Consider the following 22730-nt stretch of genomic DNA (forward strand, 5'->3'; position numbering starts at 1 on the left):
ACGGGTTGAATTGGGGTTGCAATGAACGTATAGGTTTTAAAACGTGGGTAATAATATTAACCCTTGGAGTACTCCAAGGTGCGATATTTCTCACGACAAAAGATCTGTGCTTAGATCCATTGACATTTTTAGATGGCTGATAAGAAATTACACAGATCCAACTCTGAAGACGGCAAAATGTCGAAACGCATCTGGCAGAACAAAATAAAAAGTTGAGGACCAAATTACTTCTTTAGAACTAGTGAAAATCCATTAATATTTTTGTAAGCAGATAGGCAGATAAACTATTTTTAATTTCCTTGCCTTGTTCCGATGACTTTGTTTATTTCTCATATTTTTGAGGGTTGTTTCGTTTGATTAAAGATTAAAGAGGTTAATTTGTTTTGTTCTTCACCCTTTTTTTTCTTAAATTATATATTAAAAATTCCAAGATATAATGCGTAATTTTGGCCATCGTGCTGGTATATATTTTTTGTGTCTAGCTTTTCAAAAAGGAAAAAAAACAAGCCGAACAATCCAAATCCGGATTTTGGCAGACTTGGGAACGTGCCCAATTATAATCTTGTTCCCTATTGTCACTAGGGATTATGGTAATTATACATTTTTCCCCAGAAGGTAAGGAGAATCGGCCCGCAGGTCCTGGGAGGGGTTTTGTCGTGTGAAATGTCAAAATTTCTAATTACCCCCCTTTTATATTTTGGGGGCTGTAATCCCCGTTGTAATCCCCTGATGTTGTCCGCGTTTTGACACTTCTCTGACACTTGTCAAAAAAAAAAACAAGGAGAGGTCGCATATTTCTGTTTCATACGTCTTGGGAACCGCAAGGGTTGGTCTTGATTGCTTCATCTACATGACGCATGGGTGACAATTATTGTTAACATGTCTATACAAGATTTTTGGTTTCAACAATAGTCTCGTAGCATACATAGTCTTTCCTCTTAACTGGTTTTTTCCCCAGGTGTCGATAAAACGATTCACAGGAAATGTTCGATATAAACTTAGATAAATTCAAAAAGTAAAACGATACGTACTACTGCTAAATAAACAGAAATAAGACGAAAAAACACAAATGGATAAATAAATTAGGAATGTAGGTACAAATTCTGATAGGTAAATAGCCAAATAAATAAATAAATAGGTAGAATGCTAACTTGAAACCAAAACATTTTTAAGTTTAAAGGATGTACAGTCATGGCCTTTAGAAGACCTGATTTGTAGTAGAAGCGTCATCCTCACCCGATTAAGAATAGGCCATGCGAGGTAGACTCACAGACACTTTGGGGTTAGGTGCCCGGCAGGCAGAGAAAGGTATCGATGTATCGCACCTAATTGAAGGGTGTAAATTCTTGGCTCCATGTAGAGAACTCATTGGAATGCAATGGAATTGTCCTTGAGCATGGCAGTGTCTGGATCCCCTCTTCCGATACTCGGAGGAAACACGGTCGTTTTATTATACATAGTAATGATAGTTTCCTGTCTTTAGGTGTGTTGTGACTGAATGTACCTATTGGCGTGTATAGTGTGAGAGGGCTAACGGCGGAATATTGCGTACCAGTCGACGCTCAGTTAATTGATCGTATAATAAAAAAGGGTGATGGCGGAATATCAAGTACTCCATTACTCTGAGTGAATGGTATGTAAGTAAAGATTAGGGTGAGAGTGTGCATGAATTTAGAAACTGATAACGCTGAGTTTGAAATTACCTAGCTATTGGAAGCTCCTAGAGTCAAACCTTGCCAACTGGGCGGATAAGACCGAGTTCTGACCCCGGACTGCCAAACCAGGCTGGGAGATTCTCGAGGCCTGCCAGTAACTTATTGTAAATTAAAAAAGCTGGAATTGCCGGTGGGCTGCAAGAAGCGATAGGCTCTCAGGATTGTAGCTTATATAAATCAGTAATCAGTAAAGTAGAATATAAAAAAGTTAGTGAAAAAAAACCTTGCTTTACTTTTGTAGAGGCGGATAAGATAAGTTTTTACTGTAAAATTGTTCAAAGGATAGGGGAAAGCTTAGTCTGACATTGAAAAATAGAGTACGACTTCTTGACACTTTTTAAGGCCCGTTAATTAGGACATAAAGAGTTTGGCGAGAGTTTTTTTCTCTCTCACCCTTGCAACTTCAAATTACTACAAAAGCACCATTTCCATATTTTCTTCGCACGTTTCTCTCAAAAAGAGCCCTCTGGGAGAGAAAAGGGTCTCCTGAACCCCTTGGCCTGCATTGTCTTGATCACAATGCGGTAATTAGCGAAGCCCGACGACTCCCGAGGGCGCAAGACCCTCTTGGAGGGGATAACGGCGTCCTCGGCCGAAGAGGGGGATAGAGACTTGAACGTGGGGTATGCAGGTAGCCAGTCACATCGTATGTGTCCTCGTGAAACGTGCTGCTCGCCTGATCAGGATATGCGATCTTAACGACAAAAACTTCGTGAGTAGTTAAATTTAGAATAAATCAAGCCCTCTATTAAGTAGAATAAGTTGAAACCTTAAAAACAGTCTAAATTTTGAATTATTTATTTACGTGTAAATCATATGATAATTTCGTTCAACATAAACCTTGTATGTTTTCTGATTACATTTAAATTCACTCTAACCGCATAATTTATTTTTCGGTCTGTTACATTACACATTATTTTTCTATACATGAGCAGCAAACTAAGATGTTGGCATGGCAACAGGATATGTATAACATGTCAATTAGTCAGATGGTCTTACAACTGCGTTCGGCAAACGGGGCTAGCATATAGAAGTCAAAATTTGGTCCTGTTTTAATAAAAAATTAAATTTTGTTCTTGTACTCAGAATTTAAGCCCGTTCGGCCTACGGGCAGGTGGACTTGATGCGAAGTTAATTGTTTCTTATCTTACCAGACACATGTCGCCTTATGTTCGCCCCTGGGCGGCATGAAATCTCTTTTTTAAAAAAGGTTTCAACCCAAATAAAAACAATGTTTATTTTGAATTATAAAACTTATAAAACTGAAGCTGGGCGATTTGTAAGACAGTCCGTCGATATTTTTATATTACAATTCCTCTAAATTTTTAATAAAAAGGACAGAAGTGAAAGAAAAGAGTGTACATACCTGACCGCAAGAATAGAGAGAATTGCCGAAGCTATTAACTTTGGCATGATTCTTCATTACATATTCCTTTAAATCTCTTAAAAAAGGGAGTACCGTGAGAGAAAAAGGCAGACATACACTGACCCAAATAATAGCGGAAAATTGGCGAACCTGTTAACCTGTTTCATGATTCTTCATTACATATTCCTCTAAATACCTTTACAAAAAGAACTACCACGAGAGAAAAAGGCGGACATACACTGGTCAAAAGAAAAGCGAGTATTGGCAAACCTGATAACCTGTTTCATGAGTCTTCATTACATACTCCTCTAAATACTTAAAAAAGATCTACTGTGAGAGAAAAAGGCAGACATACACTAACCCAATAATAGCCGAAAATTGGCGAACCTGTTAACCTGTTTCATGAGTCTTCATTACATACTCCTCTAAATACTTAAAAAAGATCTACTGTGAGAGAAAAAGGCAGACATACACTAACCCAATAATAGCCGAAAATTGGCGAACCTGTTAACCTGTTTCATGAGTCTTCATTACATACTCCTCTAAATACTTAAAAAAGATCTACCGGGAGAGAAAAAGGCAAAAAGGGTACACTGATCCAAAAAACCGTTTTGTGATAGTTTTGTTGTATATTGTTACTTATTCAGAAATCGTGAGATGCGGTCTGGTGTGATGTAGGTTTCAGAAAAACATTTTCTTTATCGTGCGAACGTTTCGGTCTTTATTGAGATCATCTTCAGGGCTCAAAGTGTTTGTTTTATGCGTAAGTGTGCCATTCTTGCGTGTCGTGTTGAGATTGGCACTCTAAAGAAATCTCACGATTTCTGAATAATTATCGACTAACGGTCACCAATCACCACACATGTATATTGTTACTTTCAACTTCAGCTGTCAATTTGAAAGAAAGCCTGGACAATCATCATCTTTGATGAAATAAGGATACTTAAGCTGCCTGAATTACCAATTTGTTAGTTAATTTTTGTTCGACCAAATTTACTACTTAAACGCTTGCTTTAGCCAATTTTTAACCAATTAGCCATTACTTATCGGTACAAATGTACCTGTACTTTGATAAAAAGGCAGAATAAAACCGAATGACCTTGATGAATTGGCTATTGTATAAAGGCTGATTATTATCTTCTTTAATTATCTGGACTTTTATACGTATATAATCTAGATCTTAATTATTACCCCCGAGCACATCCGGGTTTTGAATCTTCCATCTCATCTTTTGAAGACAATTAGGACCCATTTGGAGAAAGTATCAGCCGAAATTGGATTAGCATCTGAGCACGCTTTCGTACGTGGAAAATTAGAATGGAGCGATAATCGCAGGTGGGATGATCCACGCGCTGGAATCCAGAGCGTGGAATTGATCGGTTTAAATTTTTCGGATAGATGAGAAACGTCGTCGTTTTTATTCTAATATGTGGCGCATGGGTATGTGAGATTTTATAACGGGTGCGATGCAAAAATATGTGTATCCATTCGAATGAACACTTCTGCATAATTTCGAATTTCCATAAAAAGGAACCATTGTTAAGTGGATAGAAGTTAAAAGGAAAATGGATAGACGAGCGTCTCGCCTAAACTACGGGGATTATCTGTGACAATTGGATAGTAAATATGTAGCATACAACATAGGCAGAACAAAAAATATAACATTTTTACTAAAACCATTTACTTTTTTAAAGGGAGAATTACTTAAAGAAGGCCTCCTTTTCGACGCTTCCTCTTTTATAAGTATTTGGACCATTTTCATGGTGCCCACGGATTTTCTTTCATTTAATCCAGAATGGAAAAACAGAAAAAAAACAATTACTGAACTTAAGCAACTTGCACATGAAGTTTTTGGTGTGTAACAAAATCAAATAAAATATCCTATCTATCTAGCTCTAATTAAGTTTTTTACCTAAAAAATTTAAATCAAATATATTTAAAAAAATGCCCAGCTTGAAACTCATAAAACGTTTGGTACATAGTTGATCCATTACTTCCTGTCCGCCCGGTTTCGCTGTTTTTCGTGTTTGGCTCGTACTTTTTGGTGATCCCTAGCTGTTAACGTTTCATTGGGAACAAGCTTAATTATCAGCATTTTTAAGCATGGAAAAATTGTATTTTAATGCTACGAGACAAGAAAGTTATACTTTTTGGTTAAAAATGCGTTAGATGAGAGGTTTCTAAGCATGAAAATCATAGGACAAGACTTTAGAGTTAATTAATCACTTCTTTGAAGATCAAATCCCAATATGATCTGCAAACACTTAATTTTTTGCCTAAAAACACCGACGAAATAAGTTTTTCCATTTTAAAACGTAAGTAAAATACTTTGTTTAGCATAAAAATACCTGAGTTGGAATGTTTTTAGGCATGAAACTAATATGGTGATGTTGAGATCACTACCTAATGGTTTCACAGGGAATAAGCTTAATTATTAGCATTTTTTAAGCATGGAAAAGCTAGTTATACTTTTTGGTTAAAAATGCGTTAGATGAGAGGTTTCTAAGCTTGAGTATCTACAGTAATTATTCTTTCTGGGATCGCCTATTCTCGCTATTTTCTTATGCTATCCATCAGTTTAACGTGACATCAGGAGAAATGTAGTTGCCTCCGGTCTGCCTGATTTTGCTGATCACTTTAGTCGTATCGTCATATGAAGCTTCTTATTTCTTCTAATTGCGTTCAATCTCATATAATTGTATGCCGTTCTCTCTCTCTTTGTCGCTCTCTATCACACTTTCTCACTATCTCTCTCACTCTTTCTCGCTCCATCTCTCTCTTTATTTTTCTCTTTCTCTTTTTATATTTCTTTCTCTCTGTTTCCTTCTCTCTCAATCTACTTATCTATCTATGGATCTATATATTTATATCTTTCTTTCTTAAGTTTTTCTCTCTAGCTCATTGTCTGATAGATTTTCCTACCTTTGCATATATCCATGTATCTATCTTTTTTACAAATGATTTTTGTACCTAATTGATCAGTCTATACAGGTATTGTTTGGCCCTATTTCTGTTTATCTACATAATTGTCAGATTACACATACAATGTTATGTATTAATATGCCATCTTTCTCTCCCACCCCTCCGTATCTATTCATCTGTTTTTCTATCTATCTACATATCTATTTATATATCTTCTAAATTTTTTCTCTCATTCTCTCTTATACCTCTCTCCCTCTCTCACAACCTATATATTTGTTTGTGTATTTATTTATCGATCTTCTCTCTCTCTCTCTCTCTCTCTCTCTCTCTCTCTCTCTCCCCTATCTTTCTATCGTTTGGGTATTTATTTATCTATTTATAGATCTTCTATCTTTTTTTTCTCTCTCTCACCTCCTATCTATCCATATGTTTGTGTATCTATCTATTTGCAGAAATTCTATCTTTTCTCTCCCTCTTTCTCTTTCTTCCTCACTTTCTCTCTCTCTCCCCCTCCCCTACCACTCCCCCACCCCCTCCTACACCCCTATCTATCAATCGTTTGTGTATTTATTTATCTATTTATATATTTTCTATCTTTTTTTTCTCTCTGTCTCACCCCCCTATCTATCCATCTGTTTGTGTATCTATCTATTTGTAGATCTTCTATCTTTTCTCTCTCTCTTTCTCTCTCTCTCTCTCTCTCCCTCTCTCTCTCTCTTTCTCTCTCTCTCTCTATCTATCTATCTATCTATCTCTATCTCTATCTCTCCCTCGCTCTTTCTCTCTGGTTAAACTGTTATATTACATATTCATACACCGATGTCAAATCATCAACCGGACAAACATGGTTTTGTTGTACCAGCTTCTTAAGGATGGAGGATTGATTTTGATGGATTGTTGATGTTTTGACTGTTATTAATTTGTTCTGTTTCATATTAATGTTACACATCCATTTACGAATGTCAAATTGTTGTGTTCATTATGAATTGTATTAATTCTAATTAAAAATTTTGCTTTTCTTTGTTTCTTCATCGAGGTCATTTATATTTATAAAGAACCAAGGCAATAGAAGACTCTGACAAATATTTGTATGGAGCTATTTCTACTCTTATGCTTGAACTTTGCTTATTGATTAAAAAAAGCATAATTTATAACTTTTTTTTTGTTGAGTTATTTTGTCGGGGTATGTTCGGTTTTCGTTCCCGATTAGCTGGGCAACTGTTACCGGCGATTGTTTTCGACATGAGACGCAGGAAAACAAAGCCCAGTGACCGGTAGACCTGATTTATTGCGAAAGGGGGTGAACGCAATAATCGCGGTCGGAGCCGCGCTTATTGTCAGCAGATTTGTTTCACCCCTTAGGCACCCGGGGGTGGACATTTATACAGGGCGATGAGGGCCCTCGACAAAGCCGGCGACAAGGGCCAGTCGTGTCAAATCCGGCCGCTAGTGCCCCAGGACCTACACAGGAGTATTTTTTCAACGCCCGAGGGGGTCCGAGAGTTTATTTAGAAAAACGCCTGGAAAAAAACAACAACTACCGTTACAATGGGACGAATCCGTCTTAATTCCACTTTAAACCATTCGGGGATCAAATTTAATCCAAATTTATTAGGGGTTTGTGACAATTATTTTAAGTGTGCCACATTATATGGGATTTGTATTATTTACAATATCAAAAGGGTAAACAGTACAAGGAAAATGTGTCAAATGCATTCCACTAAAAGATTTTTCACTGCTGTCTTCGATATCGATGCAAAAAATTTGGTGTCTAAATCAAATTTTGCTTATTAAAAGAAGTTATAGACAAGTTTGTAAAATTGAGATAAAATCTGAGAACTAAACAAACTAATATTTGTAGTACTTTACTGTACGTCTTATGCTCAGGTTTTGCATGTAATGACAACTAACAATCGGAGGGTACAGACATGGAATAACTGATTTTGTTGAAATTTTATTTGGTGATACTATGTCATAAAAAATTTAACCACATGTTCGAGTTAATTTTACAAAAACAAATTCTTCAGATTCGTTTTAAGCACCACTTAAAGGTTTAAAATACGAATTTTTATAGCGAACAAAAATATTCTTGGCCTAGTTTATGCTGGGGGTAAATATTTTTTTCGATGTCCTGTGTTTCACTTGAAAATTCATAACCCACTGGATTTTATCCAACGTTCACCGTATTAGAACCGTTGGAAAACCGACTTTTTTCTAATTTCAGTCTACGTCAATAACGCTTAGATTTTATGCCATTATAAAAGAGAAAAATGAGGGTGATTTGAAACTCCTCAAACTCCTCAGTTTTGATGATATAATTTTTAATGTTTTTAATTAATTTACAGAGGTCAAATTTATTATATTACATACTTCCAAATGTTTTTTGTTTCAAAAATACTTACACCCCGAGGGTTGCTATGACCTCTGCTGGAGCGAACTCTCTCTCTCTCTCTCAAAAAAAAAGACTTAGATAAGGAATATTTTAACTAATTTTGCTACATTGAAATGTATAATTTTTGAACCTTTAACTTTGAAATACATGCACAACAAAGGCAGAAAATCATAAATAAAAATCACTAAAAAACATTGTATTCCTTTTCTTCTCATTTTTTACCTTTTCCTCTCTCTCCCTCTCTCTTCATCTCTGTTTGTCTGCCTCTCTTTCTCTCACTCTGGTTAAGATAGCGCTTAACGGTGTGGCATTTCTACATCTTTTTACCACCCTCACATCTTGATTAGTTTACTTTACTGGTCTCTTACTTTTCAGTGATTTGTTTTTTTTCTCCCTTTTTTTGCAATTCTTTGCCTGCCTTTTTCTCCATTACTTTGGCTGTTTATTTTAGTGGTACATTTAATGTAAATCTTTTATTTTGTCTGTATGCTGGCTATCTTTCTTTATCAGTTTTCTTTCATTCCTTCTCTTTTTCACTTTCTCTCTTTTTTTTCCTACGTCTACCTAAATACCTTGCTCGCCCGTTTTCTCTTTATTTTTTCTCTCACTTATATATTAAATTTCTCTCTCTCTCTCTCTCTCTGATTAAGACACGGAACGGTGCGACATTTCTATATCTTTTTACCACCCTCACCTCTTAATTAGTTTTTTTTACTGGTCTCTTACTTTTCAGTGATTTTTATTTATGCAAGTTTTTGCCTGTCTTTTTCTCCATGTACAATATGAAACGCGCCAATATTTATGTTTGATCGGTTTTATTTACAATAGGATCCGATTGTGTGGTTGTGCACATTATCTGGACTTGGCCGGGGACTTAGGCGGAGTAGTAGTAACGGGATTGCGGGATGGCGTGGGGAAGTCGTTTGCCTCGTAACTTCGAATAGTCAGTTTCGTGTTTTCTAATAGCTTCCCCATGACCTTTTTATAATGACATTTTTGATTTTCACGTGTCATTATTAATTAAATAGAAAAGACTATTTTACAATATTAGTTTGATCATCATGAAAAATTCCACCCTCTCTATTTCTTTACCTGTGAATGTATATTTTAGTTTTATGTATTAATATATACTTTTTATTTCATTTGTTTACTGCTTTCTTAGCAGTCTCTCTCTCTCTCTCTCTCTCTCTCTTTCTCTTTCTCTCTCTCTCTCTCTCTCTCTCTCTCTCTCTCTCTCTTTATCTATCTATATCTCTATCTACCTATCAATCTATCTCTATCTATATATTTATCTTCTCATTTTTTCATCTGTAACCCTGTTCACTCTCGCTCTTTACTTTTTTATTTTATCTTTCTTTGACTTTCGCTCTTTTGCCCTCTTTCTCTTTTTTTAATGTTTTCGATGTTTCTTTACCATCGTATTTTCCCCTCTCCACCACATCTCGTTCTATGAAATCGCTCTACTTTGTATGTTTCAGTCTCTCTCTCTCTCTCTCTCTCTCTCTCTCTCTCTCTCTCTCTCTCTCTTTCTCTGATTAAGACAGCGGAACGGCGCGACATTTCTATATCTTTTTACCACCCTCACCTCTTAATTAGTTTTTTTTCTGCTGGTATCTTACTTTTCAGTGATTTTTATTTATGCAAGTTTTTGCCTGTCTTTTTCTCCATGTACAATTGAAACGCGCCAATATTTATGTTTGATCGGTTTTATTTACAATAGGGTCCGATTGTGTGATTTTGCACATTATCTTATTTACTGATTGTGCAGTAAAAGTTTTAAGTAATGTACTGTTGGAATGATAAAACAAAGACATGAATTTTTTAGAAGAAAACACGTTAAAAACTTGATTAAATGGCTGTCATTACTATTTATGTTTATACTCGTTTTTCACTGTAAACGTTCTTTAGAAGGAAATGTCTAGGCCATCTTCTGAGAGGTCGTGATGAGACAAAATCGGATATGTGATTCCGTTGAGCAGTAATAACTGAGCATCCCGAGACGTTCCCGGCCCACTGATTACGGGGCGAAATCAATTGTCTCGCTTGGGAAAAAGGGCCAACCCTTTTGTTCCGGGGACCCTCGATTTTGATATATAGAAGGAAAAAAGTGCCGGGGTGATAGAACTCTCGCATCGATGCCTTTTTGCCCTTTGTCACACGGGGGAATATCACTCTCGGAAATCGTCGGCGTTCACAGATGTCGGTGTATCATGTCCGTTACATTTCCAGCCCGCGGGCGAAGGGCGATATTAACGTGTATAATGTATATACGAATGGGACCAGGGCTAAATGCCATTTAGCAATTGAATTAGGGTCGGTTGTCCTAGTATTGACTTTGTCTAATCCGGCGAGGGCAGGGGATTTGCATGTCTATTGTAAGGGTGGGAGGCAATCGTGCCGTGGGCAGGCCCAATGGTCATTTGTGACGCTCCATCACCCGTCGACGCTGGATGAAAGGGATAAATAAATTTTCGTTAATGTGTTAATAATAAGTGAGCCGGGCCGGAGACGAGGGTAGACCGGGCCATTGTCAATGCTCACTTCCATCGAAACGTTTCATATTTTCAAGCTCTAATTGACCGAACGGACATATTACAACCGAATCGGGCCGAGTTTTTAAAAACGGATTTGGAAAAAGTTGTGTCCTGCGAGGAGCCAGGTGTCGCCTCCCCCAGCACGCGTCTCCGACACAAAAGAAACGCCTTTAAGACGTTGCTTGCAAGGCAAGGAAAAAAAGTCCCCCGACCCTGGCAGCTGATGTCCGTATTTACATGGCCCTCTGAAAGATCCGGCAGCCTGATACGAGAATACACTTTGCACCATATGTGATTATTTCGAGTGCAACCCCTCGGCTCCTTTTATTTATTCACTACCAATTTCCGAAACAGGTAACAAATGGTCTGTCAACTTGGTGTTAGCCGAGGTCATGTAATATTCATCGGGTACATAGCTGTGGGTCGTTTACGGTTTGTCTGAATCGGGGGAAAAAGCACTAGAACACAAAGTCATATTAAATTACCTATTTAATGAACGAGAGAGGAATAAAGCAAAAGTGAAAAAAGCGAACGAGAGGGTTAATAGAGAGAAAAAATAGAGATGGATTCGAGGACGTATTTCATATTATTTTAAGGGTTTATGTGCAGAAGTGTTTTTCTTCAACTCGATAAATATCCACCCATAAATTTTCCACAAAATCCAGGCAGAAAACAACATTACCTGCGTACTATCTAAATCTGATAGTACTAACATATTGCTCAAGAGGACAAAGCCAACCCTATAATATTTCAAATAATTCCTTTGTCGGATTTGGACTTATATTTTATATAACAATTGAAATGAATAATTTGAAATTATTAAAATAATTTTATAAGATGAATTTTTTCTGATTTTTTAAAATCGTTTGGCCTAGATCAACCCTTTCATTTATGGTTTCACCATTAAATACACACATTATATATTTAAATATTTAAACCGCACTCCAAGAGCCGTTCGAGCGGATCTCCCTTCTGGCCGATCCTGGACAAAGACTTGGCCGACCTTTGATCCTGCGGACAGGAGAGCCGATTAACATCTGAATGATAAAAATGAAACTCCCCCTTGGGAATGTACGACCGGCAAAAATTGAAAATCAAGTTTAGCCAAATAAAACCTCGACCTCTGCCAAGGAGGAGGCCTTGAAATTCTTTTCAAAAAAGGTTGTTCAAGGATCGAGACCTTGAAAGTCACCCGTGGCAGGATAGCGTTCGGAATCCAGTGGATGCAGCTTGGTCATCATATCCAGGATAATCTCTTACAAAACGTGCATTTTGTTTTATATACTTCATTACTCTGTGATGATTAAAAAAAAAAAATAAGTTTTACATTAAGGCTAACCAATAAAAAAATCGTTAATTCTTAAGTAAGGCTAATCAAGGAAAATATATTCGAAGGAAAAGTTGGCAGTGCTTATTGAATTAACAAGGCTAACCAAGGAAAACATTTCACATTAAGGATAAAAAGATTTTTTACGAACATTCTTCTGGATCAAGGTATGGTCTTGAAGAAGAAATCAAATTTAGTTGTTCCTGCCAAGCTTTCACCTATTTTATGGTCATCATCAGGGCAAAAACCTTAATTATGTCTACAGATTGATAGATTTTAGTTTTTTCAGGCGATCTCAAATTTCCTTGAAGACCGACTCAGTCCTTGGCAATGTTGGAACTGGTATGTGAAAAAGTCGTCGATACTTCTAATCATGAAAAAAGATTTTTTTTAAATTAAGAAAAAACATCTTTGGGATCAGAGGAAATGTTTGCAGTGTTAGTTTTACATTAAGTCTAACCAAGGAAAATATTTCAGAATAAAAATAATTCAATTTTTTCCCCAATATTCAAGATAAGGATAATCGAAGGAAATGTTCACACTATTAGTTTTATATCACAGTTAATTAAGGAGAAATCTTCCTGATTAACGATAACCCAAGGAAATGTTTTTACATTAAGAATACTCGGATTTTTTGCACTTGGTGATCAATTAAGTCCAATTAAGGACATCTTTCAGGATAACCCAGGAAATTATTTTCACTGTTGGTTCTATCTTAAATTTAATTAAGGAGTTTTCCAGATTAAGGATAATCCAAGCAAATATTTCGAATGTTTAGTTGTATATTAAGGCAAGCCAAGGAAAATATTTCTGATTAAGAATAAACTAATATTTTACAATATTAGTAATTAAAGCTAATTAAGAAAAAAACAGTTTTAAAGGCTTTATATTAAACTTAATTAAAGACCAATCTTCTAAATTAAAGGTAATCCAAGAATATTTTTCTAGAATAAGAGCAATTTGATTTTTTTTGCATGGTTGATGCTTAATTAAAGCTAATTAAGAAAACCTTCAGATTAAGGATAATCAAAGAAAAGGTTTGAAATATCGATTATTAATTAAGGAGGATTAGATTAATGATAATCGAAGGAAATAGCAATAATTAGCAGTGCTAGTTGCATATTAAGCTTAACCAGAAAAAGTAATCAGATCAAGAGTAATTTTTTTTCAATATTGATGCTTAAATAAAGCCAATTGTGTTAAACTTCTTTCAAATTAAGGATAATGAAAGAAAACGTTTGCGCTTTTTGTTCTATAATAAAGTTAATTAAACGAAAGTCTTCCAGACTAAGGATAATTAAAATAAATGTTTGTAGTGATAATATTATATATATTAAGCCTTACCAAGGAAAATATTTCAGATGAAAAATAATTCAATTTTTTGCAATATTAGTGATTAATTAAGCAAAACATCATTTAGATTAAGGATAATAAAAGAAAAAGGTTTGCATTATTGGTACTGCATTACAGTTAATTAACGAGTAATTTTCCAGATTAAGGATAACCCATTAAAATGTTACTAATGTTAGTTGTATATTAAGGCTAACCCAAAAAAATATCTCACAATCACATTAAGAATAATCCGTTTTTTCTTCGAAGTTGGTGATTAATTAAGACAAATTAAGAACAACATTTTCAGTTTAAGGATAATATAAAAAAAGTTTGCATTATTGGTTAATTAAGGAGAAATCATCTGTATTAAAGATAATCTTTGAAAGAATCTTTGCAGTGTTGGTTTTATATTAAAGCTAATGAATAAAAAGGTTCAAAACTTTTTATTTTCCGGATATTACAGAAAAAAATGTTAACTCAAATTGCCCATCTTATGGTCAAGGTGATCAGGAGTATTGCACGTCCGCAAAATACTTTATAATCATTATCAACTTAAATTTTAATTGTATGATACAAAAACGATTTTGGGGCTAAACTTTCAAGATAGCTGCACATTGCATATTAGTTGATTTATTAAATGTTTAAATTCGCAAATAAAACTTCCTTTCTTTCTTTAAATTTTTAAATGTTTATTCATTATAAAAGCGTTTATTATGTATTGTTTTAAATTGCTTTGAAGAGTTACTTTTTGAGATTATCTTGCTGAACGCGTACACTCTTTGACTCCTGGTCAACCGCTAGACCAAGCGGACCGGACACCAATCAAGAAAACATCCCCTGGCCGTTTACATCCCGCATAAAGCTGATCATATTATGTGGGCCGCGTGGTCGTTAAGCCAAACGGTTTGGGGCAAAGGTGTCAGTGAATGAATGGGCCATCCGGACAATAAGCTGCAAGCCGAGTTTTCGGTAAACAAGCCCGCATGAGGACAACATGTGTACACAAACAGCACAAACCTACTGCTTTCTCGCGACTACAGCCTCTGACAGCCAGTTTAGATGGACAAATCTGTTCTATAATAACATCAGTAGGGAATTTACCCCATTTCTTACTAGAAAGGTTTTTTATTTATTATTGTGATTTCTTGATGTCTATGATAAAAGATATAAACTTATCCATATACAGGAAATTTTATGAGCAAGCTGGCAGCTTATTTCCGTTATTCAGGAACACCCAAAAACATTCCTAGAAAGCCTAGTTTGATGATTTCTGTGAGTATAAGCAAAGTTGGATTTATGTGTGGTGATTAGTGACCTTTAATCGATATTTATTTAGAAATCGTGAGATGCGGTCCGGTGTAATGTAGGTTTCAGAAAAACATTTTCTTTATCGTGCCAACGTTTCGATCTTTATTGAGATCATCTTCAGGGCCTGGGATTTACAAACATTGTAAACATCATTGTAATATATAAATAATGTTTGTAAATCCCAGGCCCTGAAGATGATCTCAATAAAGATCGAAACGTTGGCACGATAAGGAAATTGTTTTTCTGAACCCTACATCACACCAAACCGCATCTCACGATTTATAAATAAAAAAAGTTAGATTTATGCTGGATAATCCAGGAAGCCTGATGATCATGATGACCATACTCAGGTTCAAGAAACTTTGAGTGTCGCCATAATCATGTCCGGATCTTTGCTCATCTCTAATCAATAATTAAAAAAAGCTAGTTGAAACCTAGGAAAACCTCTGCAGTTTTTGTTCTTTATACTCGTGAAAGATGTTAGAAGAAAGGGTTTGTATTTGTCTCAAATCCAGAACAGTAGGAAAATGTTTGTGTGTACTTTAAAGAAAAGAGAAAAATCTTGCAGCCCTCTTCAATATTTTCAAGAAGATCTAGAAGAAAGAGTGAGGTTTCCTCTTTGTATTCAGGCAAATCAATGAAAATTGCGAAGTTTTGGTCATCATTTTCTGATTATTTCCAGAAAAAGGTGTGAAGCAATATTTTAATAGTCAGAAATTCTCAGAAAAGGCCTGAAATATTAGTCTCCATATACAGGAAAATGTAGAAAAAATATTTCAGATCTGTCTAGAAATCCTAGATAATGTAGGAAAAAGTTTGGAATTTAAATAAAATCAAAGAAAAATCTTGGCAGCACTATTTTATATATTCATGAATATGGAATTTCTAATCGGGAAAACGAAGGAGAAATCAGATCTGCCTTAAAATCCTGTATAATTTAGGAAAATGTTTATACTTTAAAATAAAATCAAGAGAAAAATCTTGCAGCCCTTTTTTATATTCAAGATGATCTTTCCAGAAAAAACGTGACCCAATATATTTATATTCAGAAATTCTGAGAGAAGGCCTGAAACTTTGGATTTCGTATTCACGAAGATTTAGAGAAAAGGATTTGGATCGGTTGTGAAACCCTGGATAATCTGGGGAAAAGTACTTAAAAGGTAATCATCATCTGACAGCTATTGTCTGTATTCAGAAAGATTTTCCAAAAAAAGTTTATATTTTGTTGAGCTGCTCGTTCTTCATTCATGCGATATGTCTATTTTTATGAAGCATGTTTTCAGAACCAGGTCTTACACGCCCTGTGCCCGCTGTTTTACTTCAAAACCTGATTCCAACAGTGATTTGTCCCGGAAGGATTTCGTAGTACTATTTCTTCTCAAACAATGCTCCTAATTTCCTAACGTATCTATTCCGTGTTTGGCATCCCGACAAATCGACTCTTATTTACTTATGTAATTATGTTTAATCGACCATTTGACAAAAGCTTTGATTTAAAAAGGGGGGTGAAGTCGTCCTAGCGTAAAGAGAACACGTAAGGTTTAGTGCTTGTCAGACTGTAAATACAATTTCTGACTTCCGGTGAATTAAGAATAGCGGCGGAACGACGGACCCTTGGATTTTTAAACGATCAGCTCGACCACACAGCCAGATTTTACAAATAGAAGTTTTCCCAGAAAAACTGAGAAACGTCCAGTGAGGCTTTTTTGGCATTTCAATACAAACCATGTGCCATTCGTTCAACCTGACCCTAAAGGGAAACTCAAAGTCATTCAATAAAAGTCCCCTAGGTGAATAGGACTTGACAATAGAAAAATAACCCAAATTAATGTTCCAGCTAAAGAAGTTTCAATTTTGCACACTGTGCCATTATTACCTTTTTTTTAAATTCAACTTAGTGTAATACATTTGCACCACATACTCAAAATTTATTGGTTAAGTAACTATTTCATTTATGTACATAGTTTTATTGTTATTATTTTTTTTATAACTGACTATTCTTTCCTTCCCAATTTAATTAAACGAACAATAAGCAAGATATTAGCAGTTTTTAGTTCGATATTAATGCTAATCAAGTAAAAAAATTTCCAGGTTAAGTATAATTCATTGAAAAATTATCATTATTAATTATATATCAGAAATGGTAAATCTTCCCCACTAAGGATATCAAAAATTTACATTATTTGTTCTTTAGTAAGGTTAACGAAGGAAAATTTCGACATTAAGCATAACCTTAGGAAAATTTGCACTTTCAGTCCTATATTAAGATTAATAAAAGAAAATCGTCGAGAATAAGGATAAAACGAGGAAAAATTTGTATTATAAGTTCTATATTAAGATTAACCAAGAATATTTTCGATATTAAGGATAATATTTTCTTTTACATTGTTGGTTATTTATTAAGGCTGAGAAAGGAAAAATTTCAAGATTAAGGATAACCCGAGGACAAAATTACGCTGTTAGTTCTATATTAAGACTAATAAAGAAAACATTTTGAGATTAAGGATAATCCAAGGGGGGGAAATGTAATTATTAGTTCTGTATCATTACATGTATTGTATTGGGTTGTCCGGAAAATAATGCAGGATTTTGGTATTAAACAAAAAAAAAGAAACTAGTTACTTTAAAGCAATGTTCTTTAATCAAAATAATTTCCCANAATGAGTAATCCTGTAAACGTAAACAGAATATTTTATATAGATTTTTTTTAATGAAAACTTAAAATCCTGCATTATTTTCCGGACAACCCAATATTACATTGCTAGTTTTATATTAAGGCTAAAGAAGGAAAAAAATTGAGATTAAGGATAATATAAAAAAAAACACTTTTTACTTTGTCGGCAGTTTATTAAGGCTAATGAAGGAAGAACGTCGAGATTAAGGATAACCCGAGGAAAAACCTGCAGTGCTAGTTCTACATTAAGGCTAAAGAAGGAAAAAATTGAGATTAAGGATAATATAAAAAATTTTTACATTAAAGGCTGTTTATTAAGACTAATGAAGGAAAATCTTCGTTATTAAAGGTAATCTAAAAAGAGTTACATTATTAGTAACAGAACTATATACAATCAAATCATTAGAAGATTAATCCGAGGAAAAATTGTACAGTGCTAGTTCTACATTAAGACTAATTTATTAAATTCACTAGTTTCGTGGTCCGCTTGACCAATTAATATCATACAATTAATTAAGGTTTTTAGTTGAGATAAAAAAGTCAATGGCACGAGCGGGATTCGAACCCACGATCTTCGGCTTGTTACGCCGCTGCTCTACCACTTGAGCTATCGTGACCTCGATCCACTCGGACACCAACTTCCCATCTCAACCACATTAAGACTAATTAAAAAACCTTCCAGATTAAGGATTAAAAAAAGGTAATTAGTTCTATATTAGAAAAAATCAAGGTAAATTAACATCACAAGGATACTCGGAGGAAAGGTTTGCAGTGTTAATTTTTTATTAAAACTAATCAAGGAAACATCTTCCAAAATATTAAGGATAATTAATAAAAAATTACATTATTAGTTCTACATTAAGGTTATTCAAAGAAAATCTTCGGGTTTAAGGATAATCCGAGAAAGACTTGAAATGTTAGTTCGTTATAAAGGCTAATCAAGGATTTTTGTCCAGATTAAGGATAATCCATAAAAATTCCTTTATTAGTTGTAGGATTTGAGGCAAAAATATTTAAGATTGAAGATAAATAATCTATAGAAAGAATTATATTGTGGTTTTATATAAAGCTAATCAAGGGACATTTTCAGTACAAGGTCTCTGACAAGACAAATTTTACAGATCAAGAATAATCCAATATCTAATGTACGTATGTTTTAAATTAAGGTTTTTAAACGAATAGAGTTCGACAGGAGGAAAAACACCAAAATTGTGAAATATATAAGCTAAATAAGTTTCAGTATTTGCATAATTTTTGTTTTAGGATTATTGTATGATATATTTTTTCCATATTCACAAGGTGACTCAAAAAGCATGAATAGGCCGATCAAGATGATCAGAAAAGAACAGTAGAAATATGAAAAAAAAATATTTGAAAAAAGTGAATGTGCAGAACTGTTTTGTATATTTTTCATCTATGCTTAAACTTCCGTTTCATGTTTTCATTTAAATGAAACGCAGGAAGAGTTGTGGAGTAAACGGAGGGCGGATTTTAATTCAGAGACGTCTAGACAACAGGGAGAAAGGGATAGCTGAAGGTCAGTCGCGACGGCTAGACGTTAACCCTTCAGTCATCTCCCTTTTAGCCCTTTTTCAACCCTTTCAAGAAGCAAAAACCAGAGCGAAATTGTATGAAGAGGGAGCGACTTGCAAGACCGGTCTTGCCGGTGTAGAAGGCCCCTTTTCGGGGGTTGCCGAACCGAAGGGTCTCCCAGCCAACGGACCGACGTTTCCTCGGAATTTTACCTATTGCACTACTTCCGCAGGCACCCTCTTTTATCCGACGGCGTTAAATCACCGTGATCAGGGAAACGGCTGGCATTCCAACCCCTCGTCCTTCAGTTTTCACCCTCAAAACGATCTCTTTATGTACTCTTCCCACAGCCTCTTCTCTTTCACATCATTTTATTTATTGGAACTCGGGACCATTTCGACAAAAGGGGATATTCCATATATCCATAAATCCTCCCCGGACCTTTATTTTCTTATTCTACTTTCCTATTTAAGAATTATGGGCCGGTGTGCATTATCTGTATATATACAACTGTGAAAATACTTTTAAAAAAATTTTCTATTTCAACACTTACTTCTTGCTTATTGGAATGTTTTGTCATTATTTTGGGTATCATAGTGCTTAATATTAGTACCTAAACGCTAATGGCTCACTTCGTTTATTGTTGTTTAAACGATGGGGCTCCTTCCGCGGTGGTTGTGTGGTTAGGTCTTCCGACTAGTGGTTTTGCGTTCGAATCCCGTCGCTTCTCATTAAATTTTAATTGGTAATAATACATAAAAGATATAGTAAAGTGGTTTGACTCTTCCCCTGCGAAATATGGATAGTTGGACGAAGATTTGTGGGTATAATAAGTGTTAAAAATCAAAACGAAAATTGTTGAGTTGCGTGTCCGGCATGTGGAGAAAGGATGCTCGTTGTGTCCGACCTAATTGATTGGTGCAATCCTTTGGTTCCATATATAGAGCGTGTAGGATTACCACCCGTTAATAGAATCGTGTTTGACCACCGTAGCAGCTATCTAGGCCTCATGTTTTGATTTTTGTAGGAAACAGAGTTGTTTGATTATATATAGTAATGATAATTTCGTGTCCCGAGCGTGTGTTGAAAGTGAATGTATTTATTGACGCGAATGGTAGTGTGAGATGGCTGATAGCGGAATATTGAGTACCCCATTGATCGATGGGTGATGTAGGAATATCGAGTACCCCAACACCTTGAGTGAATGGTATGTAAATAGGAAAAAATATATTTAAGAATGAGTGAGAGTGGGGATGGATTTGGATCTAGGATCTGTATTTTGCTGAATTGATCTAGTTGTTGACAGAACAAGATCAGAACAACCCGGAGGCTGGACGTATAAGACGGAGGTCTACCCATGCCAACACCTGCGATTGTCGAGGCCTGCCTGTATTTTATTGTAAATTACAAAAATTGAAATGGCCGGTGGACTGCGAGAAGTGATAGGCTCAATATATGTGCATACATGTGCAGATTTTCAGATTATATAAATCCAAATCCAAATTGTTGTGAGTTGATAACTGTTGATGTTTAGTTTTTTGGGGTCTTTACCTATGTTTTACTTTAAATACTTCTATTTGGAAGGATTGTGTAGTTTTAAGGTGCCAATATCGAAATATTTTAATGGGCTTGTACTAAATATTAATTACCTATAAAAATTATAGTTTTGTAAGTTTTAAGGGCTTAAATAACGTTTATCTTTTGTCATTTTGTAAGGGACCGTTTGAGAACTTGAAGCCTTCCAGAGTTGGTTCGCAGGTGGTGGTTGTGATGGAGGGCACGCGTCTTAAGGCGACTTCTCCGCCTGTTAAGACATGTCTTTTAAAAAGGCAAAAAGTGGTTGGAGGCTTCGTTGGAGAATCAGGTCGGCCGGAGGGCATCTCGGATCTTCCCCTCTTCGGCGTTACACTTTCTTCCTTTCCCCTCACGACAAAGGGTCCCAGGGGTGGGAAAGGTCGGAACTAGTACGTTACTTACCCCCAACTTTATAACATAATATATCTCCCCTTTTTGCCTCCACAGATTACCGCTAAACAAGGCGGTGGAGAGAGAGTGAGAGGAAAAGAGTGAAAAAAAAGGCCAGGTACTGTGAGGAGGAAAAAACCCCGTGGCACCCGATCCGTTCGGACGGCGATAAATGGCTAAAAAATTTTCTAAAGATTTATATCAGGATTTTATTTGCATTATAAAAGAAGTGAATCTTTTCCGCAGCGAATCGGAAGAGACAAATTTCAATTCGGCTCCACCGATGCAACCCTTTAAACACCTCGTTAACAACCCACCCCCCCTTAACGTTGAGAATCTACATAGATCTAGAGGATCTAAAACTAAGTCTTTCGAAATATTTAATTTAACTAAACTTAAAACCACAAAAAATATAAAAATATTCAACATTCTTAAATCAAAATTACACTAAATTATTCATAACTAGAAAAGAAACAGAAGACTGTTTGATTACCTTAATATACTCCTAGAACAAGAATGTATACTATTTGTTCTCAATTTCTTCAAAAAACGGTAAACAATTTTTCGAATAAACAAACTGTTCATATTTTTTTAAATTTTAGAATTGGCTGTTACAGGCCAATTTTCTAGCGGTGTGCAGTGGCTACATTCTAAGCCTCCTTCTCTTTTCATGTACACACTGATTGTCAGTTAATTTAATTACACCACGTTTTTAAAACATTATTAAAACATTATCTAAATAAATAAGCTAATTATATGAATCTTTAAAAGAAAATCTTAATATTGGTAATACATGAAACTAAAACTTTCGGAATATTTAATTTAACTAAACATTAGACCTCAAAAGGAATATAAAAATATTCAACATGCTTAAACCGAAATCATACTAAATCATAAAAATTATATGCTAATTATAAAATTATATTATAACCTAATTATAAAAATCATTAATTGAAACACACAAAGCAACCGATATAAACTTTCACAGATTGATTTTTTTAGTGCGATTCAGTGGCAAATTGAGCCTTCTTCTATTTTTCATAAACAGGCAAACATTTTTTTAATTCAAAAGCCATTAAACAAGTTTCCGAACGAATGAATTGATCATAATGTTTTTAGGATTAGCTCAATGGCACTACGCTAAGCCTGCTTCTATTTTTTATACAGGGTGAATTGCTACTCGTGCTACAAACTTCTCCAGTAGATTCTTCACCCTAAAATGAACAAAAAAGTTCATATTGTCCATGGTCCGATTCTCAACCANGGACCATGGACAATATGAACTTTTTTGTTCATTTTAGGGTGAAGAATCTACTGGAGAAGTTTGTAGCACGAGTAGCAATTCACCCTGTATACACGTAGAACATCAGATACTTCGGTTTTTCTACATGTATCAACAACACCAAAAATCCCGGAGTATTTAAACACATAAAGTAATTATACCATTAAATAAAATTACACACTAAAGAATTCTAAAATTATTTTTCCCATATTGATCGACCAGTCGTGTCCAATGGCAATCCATTTGGTCCACTTCTATTTTCCACCTATACACTGAGTTTGTTCTATTTGTTCCAAATTTCCCCCAGTGAACAATTTTCATTAAATTGTATTTAAATCGAAAATAATAATGGTATTTAGTAAGATGCCTAATTAAAAAAT

At 35.1% G+C, this 22730-nt stretch overlaps 1 protein-coding gene and 1 non-coding gene across 3 annotated transcripts in view; one reads left to right on the forward strand and one right to left on the reverse strand.

Moving 5' to 3' along the window:
• The first annotated feature begins 2314 nt into the window (after positions 1-2314).
• LOC106667875 overlaps positions 2315-22730 on the forward strand; it is a 74992-nt gene continuing 54576 nt past the window's right edge. The window contains exon 1 of one of the 2 annotated variants that reach the window (XR_001340660.2): positions 2315-2427. The gene's annotated coding sequence lies outside the window, so the exon portion shown is untranslated. The remainder of the gene's footprint in view (positions 2428-22730) is intronic. The other variant, XM_014396107.2, reaches the window with a different exon arrangement.
• Positions 18115-18187, reverse strand: Trnav-aac. The gene has a single exon. It is a non-coding gene; the product is annotated as a tRNA-Val (tRNA).

Source organism: Cimex lectularius, unplaced genomic scaffold (assembly GCF_000648675.2).
Source record: "Cimex lectularius strain Harlan isolate CLEC.00 unplaced genomic scaffold, Clec_2.1 scaffold95, whole genome shotgun sequence".
NCBI lineage: Eukaryota > Metazoa > Arthropoda > Insecta > Hemiptera > Cimicidae > Cimex > Cimex lectularius.